The sequence below is a fragment of the Neopelma chrysocephalum genome, unplaced genomic scaffold, assembly GCF_003984885.1.
Source record: "Neopelma chrysocephalum unplaced genomic scaffold, ASM398488v2 Primary Assembly neopelma1_132, whole genome shotgun sequence".
Lineage (NCBI taxonomy): Eukaryota > Metazoa > Chordata > Aves > Passeriformes > Pipridae > Neopelma > Neopelma chrysocephalum.
This window is the reverse complement of record NW_020897794.1, coordinates 1851027-1866365: the sequence shown is the minus strand read 5'-3', so window position 1 is coordinate 1866365 and position 15339 is coordinate 1851027. Positions and strand designations below refer to the sequence as shown.

Sequence of the window (15339 nt, the reverse complement as noted above, 5' to 3'; positions counted from 1 at the left end):
AAATGCTATTTCTAACAAAGCCAGAGTTCTTAAAAATTCCAGTTTGCCCCACACACCCCAGTTCCCAGTGCCAGGGCTCTGTGTTCTGCTCCAGGGATGAGACTCAGGAAGTGGAGTTTGCTTCAAGTATTAATATGGAGGGGGGGCTTCTGTGTTGTCGGGGGGTTTTTTTGCATCTTGCAGTGAAAGGGAGGAGGGACATGGCTGAAAAAACCACACATTTAAAAAAAAACATGTCAACTATAGGAAATTGCTTAACTGGAATGTGGCAACTTGCCACATTCTCTCTTTTAAAACAGCAAAACAGCTTTATTTTAACAAGCTGCTATGAGATTGCATTTTGGGATTGTCAGGAAGAACAAAATACACTAAAACCCACTCTGTTCAAAACGCTTTGAACCTGTAAAGCAAGCTTCCTTAGTTCAGATTTCAAGAGGAAAAAAGAAAAGCTTTGGTATGTTCTGCCATGCAGTCGGATCAGAGATCTGCAGTTTGCTCATCAGTTTGGGAGAATGCTCCCAGAGTGCTGTGGACAGGCACTGAGGCACGAAATACAGGACTGAAAAATCTGGGCATGTCACTGAGATTCAGCTGCCAGGTAAAGCAGGTCACCCACAGCTCAGCTCTACGAGAGACTCCTGGAACAGTTCAAAAGTAAAACAAAGCCAGTAGACTGTGGGAGCTTTATCTTCCCTCCAGGACTGGGGGTGCCATTTCTCAGTGGGAATCACAGAGTTTGCTTCCCTGGTCAGCTCTCCCTCCTTCTCAGCACACAGACACATAAACCCACCCAGCACTGCTCCAGTGCCCCCTCTCTGCAGTGCCATGTCCTGGGGTCAGCCTGCCTGCTCTCACAGAATCAGGAGCATCCCAGTCTCAGGCAAACCTCTGGGCAGTGTCCCTGACTTCCAAGTGCAAGCAAAGGCAAGGGAGCAGAGAGCCCAGGAGGTCTCAGATGTGCCTCCCAGCAGGAGTTTATTCCCAGTATTCCCAAACCAGCTCTCATGCAACACCATGAGTAATCACATCTCCCAGTCAGGGTACAGGACAATCAACACAGCATTCTGAATTTATCCAGTTATTCCTGAGGTATCCTCAGCTTAAGTGTCCCTTCTCCAAGCACTCCTGATTTCCTGGTGTACAGGTACCCCCACTCCTCCTGTATCCCTTCACTGACTGCAGAAGGCTAAAGATTCCTGAGGTTGAACAGGAATTGAGAAATTCCCTGCTATGCAGTCAGGAACAAGGGAGTGCAGCACTCTGGAGAGCCACTCACCCAAACCCACAGGAGGCACCTCCCTGCAGTGCATCACAGGTAGAAAATCCTCTCTGAAAGCCCAGGACCATCCCACTGGTGGAGTCTGTTATTGCAATGAGAATGGAGGAGTCTGAAGAAGTTTGGGTTAAACATGGGATGTGGGGAAAGGCCGTGGAGCAGAAGATGGTGTTGCAGACAGGCTTTATTTATGGCTTTTTCCTGATTTTGTTTTGAAGTTATAAGGTGAGCTCTGTGTTTTACTCTGCTGTTGAGCTGTTGGGTGTCTGACTGTGAGTTAAATGAGGTTTTGTACTGGACTGGTTCTTCCTTCCTACTCCCCTGCTACTCTGCAGAGCCAAGGGCTGAGAGAGTGAGGCAACAGGAAGAGCAGGAGTGGAGGAGTCACCTCTGCAGAGACAAAGCAGGATGTGACCTCTGTTCCCTAAAGACGGCACAAATGGTCACGTCATGACATCCAAGCTGGTGTCTCCAGGAAAAACTATAGTAAGGACCGAAGTGAAGCTGTTAATCTTGGGTTATAAACTAAATTTAATTACATCAGTGGTGCTTTGTAGGAGGAACTTAATAATTAACTGCAAGGAAGTCAAATTAGTGACTATTCTGACGGATTCTTGCTAAACTAAACTCAAACACTCTAGAACTTGATGGAGCTTCAAGTCCACTAAACCTTGATCTTACAAAGTGCTGGTGCTGCTCCTACCTGAAAGCATCCAGCTCCTGCAGCCTCGGTGCTCTGCTCACACAGGACAAAGTGTGTGGAAACCTGTGGGACCTGTTTGTCCAGCTCAGAGGTTCCCCTTCCCCACTGGCTGTGCTGCCCTACTAAACTCTGAATTTAACAGCCTATGACACGAGTTTGACCCCTGAGCTGCCTGAGCTCACTGATTACGGGCTGGGACAGGCAATCAGAGCCCATCACACGAGTCAGCCTCATCCCCAAGGACGGGTACCAAGCTGTGCAAAATGTCTCTTCAGCCTCAAATCTTCACAGAAAGCTGTATTAGGATGCAGCAAAGTAGAGCTGAGGGAGGCTTCAGTGCTCCTCACTCAGTGCTGTGTCTTGGCTCTAGTTCCATACGAACCGTAGGCTCTGCACAAACACCAGAGGTGGTGCCCCAGCACTACAAGTTCATCCTCTGAGGGTAATGATTGTCCTAGTGCAGCTTCTTTAATCTCCAGGCTAGGAGACCACACCAACAGCTTCTGAACACGACTGCCTTCTGAGCTATGGCCTTGGGTGATTCTGCCCATGAAGGACTCCTAGATTGTGAGAAAAAAGGCATTGCAGTAAGATGACTACCTGGGTGAGCAGTGGCTTGGATGCCTGAACTCCAGGGTAATCACAGCCACACACCAGAGCAGGGCTGGGACTGCTCAGGCCATCCCAGGCACAACAGCCACTCTGCCAGGCCACTGCAGCCCGAGGGCAGCCCAGCACGGGCACTCTGGGGGTGATTTATTCAGCTCTGCCCTAGCCCAGGGACCAAACACACACTGAGGTGAAACTAAGAACTCAATACAGCTCTAGAAAGGGGAGCTTCCACTGCTGGTTGAGAGCTTAGTCCTCCTTGCATGCCTTTTACTACTGAAACGGACCTTAGCTCAGTGTGGATGTCTGATGAACAGGTCAGTGTGGATGTCTGATGAACAGGTCAGTGTGGGTGACTCCTGAACAGTTCATGTGGATGTCTGATGAACAGTTCATGTGAATGTCTGATGAACAGTTCAGTGTGAATGTCTGATGAACAGGTCAGTGTAGGTGACTCCTGAACAGTTCATGTGGATGTCTGATGAACAGGTCAGTGTAGGTGACTCCTGAACAGTTCATGTGGATGTCTGATGAACAGGTCAGTGTGGGTGACTCCAGAACCAGCTCCTTGCAGTGCTTTGACTCTCGCTTGCTTGTGCTGTTCAGCTGAAACCCCTGTGTGTGAAGCTCAGTAAAAGTGACCTGGAGGCTGTTTGTGCCTTCACAGGGTATATGTTCTGTGCTGGAAATGAGCACCTCGATCCAGCCTGACTGTACTACAATAATAACTGGAAATGAACTCTGGACCATCGGTTCCCAGCCACTCTGGGTTAGATCACGTTGCATAAGGGACAGCCAAGCCTGGAGGAGGGGAAGGCTCAGTGACAGGGAGCAGCACATGCCTTCTGCCACAAAGACCCTCCTACAGCTGCACAAAGCTTCAGACCAGGGATGATCTGTATGAAACCAACAGCAATGGGAGACAGAGAGTGGAAAACACTTTTGGGTTCCACAGCAGCTGAAAGTAGAGGGACCAGCCTATAAAGCCAACTGCTATAGGGTTTCCCTTGAACCTGAACCTTGAGACCAGCAAATAACCTGCCAGGAGTGTGCTCCAGATATCTAACCCAGACAAGCAATGCTAAGGCTCCCTTTGTGTCCCAGCCAGGCCATCTGGAACAGCACTGTGAGAATGACAGCACAGTGCAGGTGCAGTTAAGTCCCTTCTAGTCCCCACGTCCACATTGTCCTGTCCCAAACACTAAATAAAATCGGGACTAGAAGCACTTTCTCTGAAATGTGTCTGCCCGAGCTGCTTGCCAAGAGAAGTTAGAAAACCATGGCTAGTAGAAACCTCTCATGAATAGGCAGACTGCTTTCAGTTCCTCTCAGTGAGCCTGTAATGTGCTTAGCTTTCACTTGCCAACATTAAAACTCCCTTCTTGCCTTTGGTCCTTCTGGAGAATGAGGAAGGATCAAAGAGCATGGGTTGAGCATAGGCAGTCCTCCCTCTGATTGCAGGGGGAACTGTAGAGTACACAACTTCTCACCCCGATTGTTCCTCCTGAGGAGCCTTTCAAAGCCTGCTGACACATCCAGGATTTCTACACAATAACATTGTAAATTAGCCTTGTCTTTCACAAAAGGCTCATGACAAACGATGATCTCCAACGAGATACAATGACCTGCTAAATTGTCTGTTGGTCTCTTGGGGGGTTTCCAGGACCTCCCTGAACATCATTTCCTGAAGTCAAACAACTGCACTTTCCCACTGAAAGAACACATGGGGTGGGTAATGGTGGAGGCGCTTTCCTACAGGCAATTCTTGATTCCCAACTGTATTAACAGCTCATTAGCAGTCTCAGGAAAAGGTTCAGGCAGGTACAAATTCAGAGAAAGACCTTAAGTGTTGTGAAAGAGCTGAACGGCTGTTGCTGTAAAGTTCCAGGTATCCTTGGGGGAGGCAGGCTGGTGCCCTCCCACACCGGGGCTGTCTCACAGAATGGGAGCTCAACTGGGCCGAAAGCAATGCTGCTGAAACATGCAGTCAACAAGCTGAGAAAAGAAAGGATCTCTTACAGCTGTAAAATTTTCACCACCTTAAGGGACGGGTGAAGTAAGGCAGAAGAGAATCCTTCTGTATTCTAAAAATATCCACTCTCTCAGTTTATTATCCTTTGCTATTTAAGTGTTGTATTTTACTCCCTTGCCCATTCACAACACACTTTAATATCAGATCAAGTCTGAAGACAGTACAACAGTACTTGTGTTTAAATAGCTGGAGCTTCAAGTGAGGGTCAAGGCCACGCTGCTTAAGGTATTCAGCCTTGAAAGGCACTTATAAAAGAACTGAGCCAGCAGAGACTAGAGCTAAATTCAGCTCTTACCCTAGTTTTAAACTGCTTCAACTCCTTTGTTTTCAGCACAGTCACATTCAGTTTCTCCTCCTGTAAAGGAAAGTGGGCTCACATAACCCAACATTTGTCTGATGTCAACTAGACAACCCCAAGGAACATAAGTGGGGTCCTCAGTCAAAGCCAGCTGCACTCTTTGCTCCAGATGTCACTTATGTGATACCTTCAGCAGAGCGAGTGTTCCATCAAGTGATACGGCTGTAAATAATTTACCAGCAACCCCATAACGCTTGATTAAAACCTACTGAAAGAAGATCTAATTAAATTGTCTCTGAGAGAACAGACAATGATATGACGACTGTGTGAAGGGCAGATGGCAAGCAGAAGCTCCTCGGAACATGAGAAAATAATTTAGAAGGTACCTTAATCTGCACTGAGCTGTGGTGATCTCCACCTGTGTGGTTCTGCCTGCTCTGGAGGTTATTCCCTCATTCTGCCTTTGGGCATCACAAGTGACAGCAGGAGCACTGCCTGTCCTCACGGGTACCATTTGGGCACCTGTAGAATAAGTACCTCATCTCTTAGGCAGAGAGGTTGCAGTAGGTGCTGCACCTTTCAGTGATGAGCAGCAGACAGCAGGTAAGGCTCAGAAAGGCTTGAGTCCCAGAACCAGCAGTCGTCCTCATGAAGGCTGCTGAGAGGACTGGTGTTGGCAATCAGGCTGTTAATGACTTCAGTACTGGGAAGCCAGTACTATAAACTTTGCAAGGCCATTAGCTTTAAAGCTGTGTATCTGCTGTGCTGTGAAATATATGTTTTATGGGTTAAATAATAGTAGGACAGCACATTACAGGAACATAATGACTACCTTGCTGCAAATCATATGTGCTTTGAGGTAAAGGAACACAGCTTACAGCAGGTTTCTCCGTGTATTTCAACCTCTGATGAAGAAAAGAGCTCTATTTCTTACCTCAAATCTAAGAAGAGATATGGACTAACATCAGGGAATTAAGTATAAATCTAGAGTTGCCTCAAAGTTCAAATGAGTATCACCCAGTTCGAAGTTTTGCATGAAACTCAAACTTACTGAAGAAAATCCAGACTTCTGTAGTCTGTAGAATGAAGTCCATCCCAGCTGGGGGAAGTGAATCCATTGCTCAGAGAGGCTTTCAGAGGAATTCAATGTGATTCTGGGGCAGCTCCTCGAGATCAAAGCAGAGCTGTGCCCTGTTGGCCGCCCTGACCTCGGAGAGGCTGCGAGCTGTTTGCAGTGAGTCCCACTGGGGTTGGGAAGGGGGCAGTTCTTAGACCATCCCAGCACTTCACAAATTACCACTGCCAAGCTGGGAGACCCACCAAGCAGAGGGCTGAGCCACACTGCACCCTCCCTGCAGACAGGGGTGGCACCAGGGCTTCCTGGAGAAAAGACTCTCAGAGGAATTCTTCCCAAAGAAATGACCATTTCTTACTGATAAATTTCAAAACCCCTCATGGATCAGGGTGTCTCCCCGACTTTCCCAATGTCCTCTGTCGAGAGTTTGAGGTCAGATAAATCTCAGAGCATGAAGAGGCTGAAGGCTCTGCACTCAGAAGAACTCTAAAGAATTCCAGCAATGCAGAGACTTGCAGAGCTCACTGATGCTGTTCCCACACCACGGAGGCTCTGGCAGGAAAGCTGCCACAGGACACACTGCTAACCCACCCTGCAAAATACAGTTTGAGTGTGGAGACTTTAGCCCTGCCTAGGAAAGATGAAGAACCAGAAGCATTTTGCATTAAGAGAACTGGAAAGAGGATGCAGGTTAAGCCTAGCAGAAGGATTTAGCTACTCCTGGCTAAGTCAGCATAATGGAGGCGGCCAGAAACCAGCATGGGTGTCTCTGTAAACTCCCCAGCAGGCTCCAAGCTCTTCTGATGCACAGCACTAATCTCTAACAATGAGAAAAACATACTGTTTTCACACAACAGTTTGAAAGGACACTGCAAATCTGTTAATAAAATGGATCTGCCCCTTCATTAAAGAACACAGCAAAGGCAGAGGACTGGAGTGCAGAGGAGCTGCAGGGAGCACCTGACACGGCCACAGGCTCCAGCTCCACTCACTGCTCACCCACTGCAGGGATGGACTCTCCCACCTTCAGCTGGAAATCTTATGTTGTGAGGTGTCCATTAACTTCAAAGCTCTTCACCTCAAACCCCAAACTCGTTATTCTTGGCAACTGAGGCAATTTGAATAGCACAGTAGAAAAACATAGGGAAAGAACACATCAGTGGAACTGGAACCTGCCTTGGCAGCAGAATAGTGTGGCAGGTTTGGTTTCCATAAGAATCAAAAACTAAATACTAGTGTCACCCTAGCAGAAGTATTCAGGTAGCTCTTGCTAGGTTAGCTACACCTCCAGTTACAGACTGGCAGGTGGGAACTGATAAGGCTCAGTTAGAGGTAAATAGGTAATTACTGCTACAGAGGTATGTTCAACATCAGTACAGAAAACATCTCCTTCCAAAGCAGGACTGTATTTCCTACAAATGCAGTCTCAGCACAAACCCAGGCAGTGTTTCAGTGCAATAGCTAAAGACCCAGATTACAGGAGCTCTCCCTTCTCCTTCCAAACCCAAGTTTCCACAGATTCCACTCAAGTCTCCAGCCATGATGCCAATGGCCCAGGAATTCAGGGTGCCCCGAGAGGTGTCCCACAGAAACTCTGCCTCGTTATACCCAGACAAAACACCACCAATGCAACCCTGCTTCAATCAGGCCTTCAGCAGTCAGCCAGTGGTTCTACAAATATTACACCTGACCCACAAAGCAAGACCAACCCAGTTTCAACACACATAATATCCTGCCTGAATGTGAATGGGGCTGACAAGCCCTTTGAGATCTGCTCTGGGGTTTCTCCCAGCTTGGTTGTGTGAACAAATGCTGAGAGTCTTTGGTGTTTGTGCTCACGTTGGCTCTTCCAGAGCTCTTCCAGACACCTTTCTGTTCCACAGGAAAAAGAGAAAGAAAAACCTGAAACCTTTCTTCTTCCAAAGGGAGAAGGCTAAAGGCCTGTGCAGATCTCCCCAGACAGATCAATCTCCTTAGAACAACACTTGTGGATTTTAGTCTGTTGTTTCCTTGAAACAGGGGAGGATAGTCAAGGGCACAGCTTCCAGAATTCACTACAGTGAAAACACTGCATCTGATCTGCACTCAGAATTTGATACTACTGGCTGATGCTGGTCAGAGGCACTAAGAACCGTCTCTACAGAAATTATGGGAAATTAAAGTTAGAAAGCTTCATAAGAAATGTTTTACTCTGTGGAAAGTTTCAGTTTTGGTGAAAAAGACAAAAGGCCTGTAAGCTGAAATGTTTTGCTTGGCAGATGAAGAACAGCTTCTAAGAAGGAGGCATCTAAAACACTCAGGAAGCTTTAAACAACAAAATCTCACTGCTTCAGCTTATTTCAGAGGAGCTATGTAACTGTATCCTAAAGCAGGATTTAGTCCTCTAGCTTACGCTAGAAGTAAAAGGAAAACACTGCTCTGGAAGATGAAAAATGTTGCTAAAAAGTTCCCCGTGCCAGGATGCAGGTGTGGAGGGATTCTCCAAGAACTCTGGAAGCAGCAGAAGGGGCACAGACACACATCTCCCCAGGACTGCACTCACTGACAGATCCATTCACCTCCCCTGGCAGCATCTTTTAGTGGTGATGCCTGGCTGAAGTTCTGAACCTGTAAAACATATTCATTATTTCTTCTCTCCAATTTATTCAAAGCCATTAATAACTAAAAATAAAACCTCCACACTGGAACCTGCAGGCCTCAACAATAACCCCCACACAGCAGCAACGAGGAGCTCGAGACTTCCTTGCCACATTTTGATTGCTTCAAACAGAAGTGAAAGTTCTTTGATAAATCAACAAACCCATGTTTTAGAGGCGTGCAAGGGGAGCAGAGCAGAGCAGCAAAGTGCTTGCCTGCCCTGCTAAACTTACTTGCAGAAGGCTTCTGAAGATTTGCAAGGCCCCAGCCCCGAGGCTCCTGCCTGCTGAACACTGGGGTCAACGACCTGCTCTGGCAGCAGCAGATCAGACCAGCTCAGAGCCTGGATCTGCTGCATCCCAGCAGCATTCCTCAGTGCCAGGATAATTACTGCTCTGAAGAGGAGATCACAGCTTCTGCTCACAGAGCTCTTCCATGTGGGATAACTACTAATCATCCTATCAGAGGCACTCCACAGTCCCGACCAAAGCAGGATTCCTTACCCTGCTGATGAAGTGTCCTGGGATTCCTCTCTGCTTCCCCAAGATGCACACAAAACAAATTAGATTTTCTCACTAAGCAGAAAAGGAGTGAGAAACCTGGCCTCTGTTCACTTTAGAATACGTACAGAAATGACAACTATATTTTAACTTTAAAGCCAAGTTCTGAACAGTCTCGAGCTCAGGTAATTAAGTCCAATGAGATTTGGATCTTCCCTCTACCTACAGCCCTAAGAGCTCAGACTTCAGACACGTGTGCTGCACTTAGAGAATGAACACCAGGCATCCGTGATGAGCCTGGGCTGGGATACACTCACACCCAGGGAGAGCAGGGCCTAAGCTACGATTTGAGTTCCCACCTCAGCAGTGCTCCAGGGCTCAGCTTAAACAGATGGTGCAAAAAGCAGGTTTACAACATAGAGAGTGAGCTCAGCCACAGAACAGGTGACTGTCACCCAGCACAGGCTGAGGCACCAACGATTGCCTCACAGCCCTCAGAGCAGGGACAGTGGGAGTACAGCTGGCTGGGACGTGCCTCTGGGATCTGGAGGGGGCACAGGAGCTCTGGGCAGCTCTGCCTTAAGGCAAAAGACCTCTCTTACAAGCAAGACAGAGTTTATGTAGTTTAACTTGGGATTGATCCTGTCCTAGATTCTGGGGGCTATGCCAGTGAGGACTGGCTGCAGTCATGCCAGAATGCCAAACTGTTTCCTAATCATGTTGTCCTAGTCTGACTTGGGTGCAGACTCCCACCAAGAGCCTCTGTCCTCCTGCTTTGCCTGCTGTGGCAACCCTGTGCTGCTGGTAGTGCTGACTGTGTGGGATTGCTCCCTGGGAGTGAGAAAGGAGCAGGGAGGGAAGGCTGAGAGCCAGCTGAGTCAGTATGGCTGGGTGGTGTCATGCACACATCACCCTGTGCCTTTCACCACAGCAGTAGCCCAGGCAATACGTTCTCCAAGCTCCAAAACAGTAGCAGAGTCAGGACTGCCTTCAGTACCATTTTCCTTTAATTAAAAAAAAAAAATCCCTATAAGCTGAAAATAAGGATAAGAAATCTTAGCCTCAGAGGAAAGGTGAGGGTTTATCCCTCAAGCATCTGATAGATTACATAGGCTACGTTGGAAATATCATTTTAAGCTTATCTATTCCCTAAATAATTCGGTGTGTCACATGACTTCTTTGTTAAGTGTTCCTATTTCCGACCAAACCAGGTGATAAATTTGTGTACCCCCTGCTGACTCAGAGCTGTAAATCTGTCACTGGCACGCAGCTGGATCTGCTCGGGGCTTTCCTCGGGTAAAGTGCAGGTCACAGCATTTGAACTCGAGTAGCAGCCCCAGCTCTGTGCAGGTGGGACCTGTGTGAGCTCGGTCACATCCCGGAGCTCACTGGACACAGCCGGGGTTCACAGCAGCTGCTCCCCTGATCAGATCAATTCTGTGCGTGCCAGAATGGTCAGAAATCATGAGTGCAGACTGAGGCTTGTCTGGCACCACGGACTGTGGGCTCCTGTCGGTGTGGGCGGGCACAGACAGACAGAGCTCCCACCTCCAGCCCTGCTGAGCTCCTTCACTGACCCCCAGAGCTGAGAGGGGTCTCCAAGCTGACTGCAGGAAGATGAGCAGGAAGAACTCTGCTTCACCACAATCCAGTGACCACACAGGCAGCCTTAGAGAGGCACAGGCAGCACAAAGGCTCACCCTGACACTTCCTTTCTTGCTTCCCAATCAGTGCATCGCAGAATCCAACCCAAGGTGAGGAGTACACAGAGCCTGGCAGAAAAGTGAACAGTCATATCTTTGTGTTGATGATAAGCTGCTCAGCAGAGCTTGTCCTGGGAACTCTGGGTAACTTAAAATACTGCTGCTGACTTTTTGTGCCAACATTTATAAAAATCAATGGTAGGAGATGTGCTAAATCTCATTATGGTGTACAAATTCTGATCATATACAGAAACACCCTGTCACAAAGGACAGATGATGTCCACAGACTGGATAATACTATATGGTTCCCTCTCCTTCCAAGTGAAACAGAACCTCTGTTGAAGCCTATCTGGTGCAAGTGCACAAATTTAAGAAAAAGAGAGTCCTACAAAACCAGAAGACACCTTTAAGAAAACCAAATGTGTTACATATATGCAAAAAGTAAGATGAAGTAAGAGACTTTCTTCTTCTCTTACATAAGACCTGCTGGGAAAGGAAGTCCTTTCAGCTGAACAAGGCTCATAAACATGTGGCTACAGGTTGGAGTTTGGCCTGAAATATTCACTACTCCCACTTCTTCCAATTTATAAAGAGACAGTGGTCCTTTCCTTATGCACACCACTTCCAGTCTGCAAGTGTGGACCATCACAATTCTTCTTCCTCTCCTCTCATGCTTCCCCCCCATTTTCAAAGCATTTGTTTCTGTTCAGAGATTGCTTGGTAAGATAAGCCTTTTCTGGACAAATTGCCAAATGAATCAAGATAATGCCAAAGCAAGTTCAAACAGATTTAATACACAGGTATCATTCAGCCACTGTGAACAACTGATCTGTGCAGAGCAGACTGACTTATTGTGACACAGCACAGCTGGAGCCAGACTTTCTGATCTGGTGCTCTGCTCTCTGGAGGTGCTGAACAGAAGACATTCCTGAGGAAAAAGTCCAAGTGATCTTTGCACACAGGCCAGGAGGGTCTCTCTCACTGACTGAGTCCAGCCAGGGAGCCTTGAGCTGCAGCTGGAAGTCAGAAGTGCTTCACTACAGATATCCAGCCCCATCATCAGCTTCCCAGCCAGAAAATGAATCCAGAAAGATACTGCTTTCACAAAAAAAAGGCTAAAAATAATATGCCTCTAACATTGTGAAAACAATTTAAGAGTCACGCAAGGGATTAGTGTAGGGACAGAGGTAAAGGCTGACAGAGCTATTTCTTTCCAAGGATGCTTGGAAACAACACTGGATGCTCACCACATGGCAAGACATTTCTTGCTCTCTTACGTATGGGTTAAAATTACCATGATTTTCCATTTCAGTTTTGTAGGCAACTTCAGAAGTGAGTAAACCTGCTAGGACAGAACTGAAAGCACAGCCCAGCACTGGGTAGTAAGAAAAACACTCAAGCACTTATTGGGCAGAACACATAAAACTTTAAAAAAATTACCAGTCCTTGTGGCATCAGAGAACCCAGTCTGCTAATAACTAAACTAACAGAATCTACTTTCCACCACAGGGAAACTCCCTGCCCTTCTAAGAAACAGCCTTCATACATGTGAAACAGGGTCAGCTCACGTAACACAACTCCACTCAACATATTCTCTGCAAGCAATTCCCACAGCCCTTTCTTTCCCCTCCTTCCTGTATCACAGAAAGTTCTCCCTGCACTCATCTGAGCCACCGTGACACTTATCTGTACCTGTCAAGGCCCCAGGTTGAAATCCTTATCTACCACGTGCTTTATTTTGAGAAGACCTTATAGGCAAGAGGAATGAGGAAAGACTCAGAGCACTTCAGTAAACTGGGAGGGACCCAAGCATGCGCTCGAGTTCCCCGGGTCAGGCTGGTGCTCCTGCCGTGGTGACACACACAGGGTGAGCCATGTGCTGGAAGTGACACCACCTGAGCTGGGAACAGGCACCAAACGGAGCGAGCTCGTGTGTCCAGTGCAGAGAGCAACACAAGCATTTGGATGAGCCTGCACTGGTGTGTTGGGCTGTGCATTCCACTCACATTACAAATACCTGCAGAGCTTTACTTCGGGGCTGTGCCAACCCTGGGATCAGGAGTGGCCATGAGCATGCACTGCTGGCTGACCTGAACTGGTGCAGAGACAGCCACGTCCACCTGGCAGCACCCACCCCACGTGTGGTGCTGGGAGTGTCTGAGTTCAGATACAGGATTGTGCTCCAGGAGATATCCCTTCACCTGTTACATTCACGGTTTTGACACCAAAACTAGACATTACACAACTTCCAGAGATGTATGAGCTATGTACAAATCGCATTGTAGAAACTTCCCTGCCTTTTTATCTCTTTGAACAATAACAAGTGAAATCAAGACACTGATTTTTGACTTAGTATATTTGACTTAGTATATTCAAATCGCGCAGAGCAGCCTTGAATTCAACCTCAGGAACTACTTCTTCAACTTCCAAAATCAAATCTGCTCCTTTCCCAAACTACTGCTTTCTCCTTCCAGTCTGCTGCTTTTACCTATCTCAAGTTTTATAATTTCTTTGTGGCTTCTGTACACAGTTCAGCAGTTACATTGATGCAAGTCATTTTTCATCACTCTTTCTCCATGAAAAAGTTTCTGCCCAGAGGAGAAGTCCCATGAGGATTCAGACCCACAGAGGTGGCTCGCAGGCCCAGCAGCTGCACCACCAGCACCACCAGCACCACTAACTATGACCCACAGAGCCACTTGGTGACTCGTCAAGGCCACCAGGGAAGCACAGCAGGCCCTGAGATCCCCCAGCTCCCAGGTGCTGGCTCAACTCTGGACTCTTGAGCTGTCCACAGTCCAACCAGCAGCACCCCGGCTCTGTGCAGGACCAGGGGGTCTCTGCTGACATGATCCAACAGGCAAACACACGTGGCCACACTGGCATTGCTGACACGTGAACCAAGGCACGGGAGTCACACCCGGTACCTGGGACAGCACTGGGCCCACCTCCCTCGGGAGCTCCACGAGGAAGGACAGCCTGGGGAAGCAAACCCAGACCCTGAGCTCCTGCAGCCTGGCTCTGCAGCCACAGCCTGGCACAGGGGAGTCGGGCACAGCTCGGGCCGTGCCTGACGTGTGTCTTGGTACAGCAACTGAACGGCACAAAGGGCACAGAGTCTGTGCTGTGCCCATGGCTCCACATGTGGGCACAGATCCAGCACTTGGTTCAGCTCCCAGAGAAATCACATCCTGGACCGTGCATCAAAGAGATTTTTTTCAGCTAAGATTTTTTTCTGATCATAAATTTATGATCATCAGTGAATGTGGCACCCATTTGTTTAACCAGATAAATGCTGAAGAGGATTGAGTGCACACAACCAACAGCTATTGCTAGAAACAGCTTTTGCTGCTTTAAGAAGAACCTGAAGATGATAGAAGGCCTTTATGCTTTGTGAATAAAGGTTTCCTTTTAGAACAGGTCCACTATCAAAACAGTGATGATCATTTTCCGAAATGATGCTGATTGATATTGTTTGGGCATTAAAAAGGCTGTCAGTAGGGCTGCCAAAAGCCTATACAAATATTATTTCAGAAAGAATAACCCTTGGAATGCTATTTGGAGGTGACAGGAGGAAGAAAAGAGCTGTAAATTTGGGTAAAAAAAGAGAACAAACCAAACCAAAACATCCTACAAAACAAAACAAACAAACAAAAACACACAAAAAAGGCAGAGGAAGAAAAAAGGAAGAATGATAGATTTCCATGAGGTTGTGCCAAAAGCTACCTACCACCTATTGTTTCACAGTTTTTTTCCCAACCTTCATTTCTCATGTGATGGATTTTGCAGCATGTAGGTTTGTTACAGTTACAGTGTTGTGATGATCTGACTTCCTAAAGGCCCAATACTCTATCCAGCTCCACAGCCTCCAGCACCAGGTACAGAAAAGGAGCATTAGCCTTGACATCAAACTTGAATCAAAGAAGGGGACAGGAGGGCATTGTTTACTTAGAGCAACACTACCTGCACAGAAGGTAAAAGGAAATGTCATTTAATTATCTAAAGGTCAAATAAACTAAGGAAAAATAAATCTACACTCCTTTTCTTATGCAGACTTATGTACAGATCCAGCTCTTCTTTGAGAGCATCACAACAGCACATGTTTTGTGCATGAAGAGTTTTGTGTAGTATTTCTAAACAGCACAACGCCTCTCCAGCCTGGTCTGTGATGCTGCCTGAGCCACAACCACGGAGGGAAAAGGAGGATCGGATTAGATCAGTGAAACCGAGCCAGGGACAGAGAGACAGGCCCGGAGCAGAGGGCAGGAACCATCAAGAGCAGGCACCACGGACCTGAGGGAAAGGGGAGCCCGCACGGCTGCCCAGGACAGCGCTGCGGGGACGCACCTCCCGCCGGGGATCCCGGAGCCCCCATCGCATCCCGCTCCGCAGCGACACCGGAGCCAGCGCAGGCCCCGGCCCGGCCTCGCGCAGCGCCCGCGAACCCGCCCCCGGCGCGGGGCAGCCGCGGCTGCGGGCGCTGTCCCCGCACCTGCCCGCGCTCCG

The 15339-nt window shown here is 47.9% G+C and overlaps 1 protein-coding gene across 3 annotated transcripts in view; it reads right to left on the bottom strand.

Annotated features, from left to right (window-relative positions):
* Window positions 1-15339, bottom strand: part of KSR1 (kinase suppressor of ras 1) — a 53755-nt gene that overhangs the window by 37599 nt on the left and 817 nt on the right. The window lies entirely within an intron of this gene.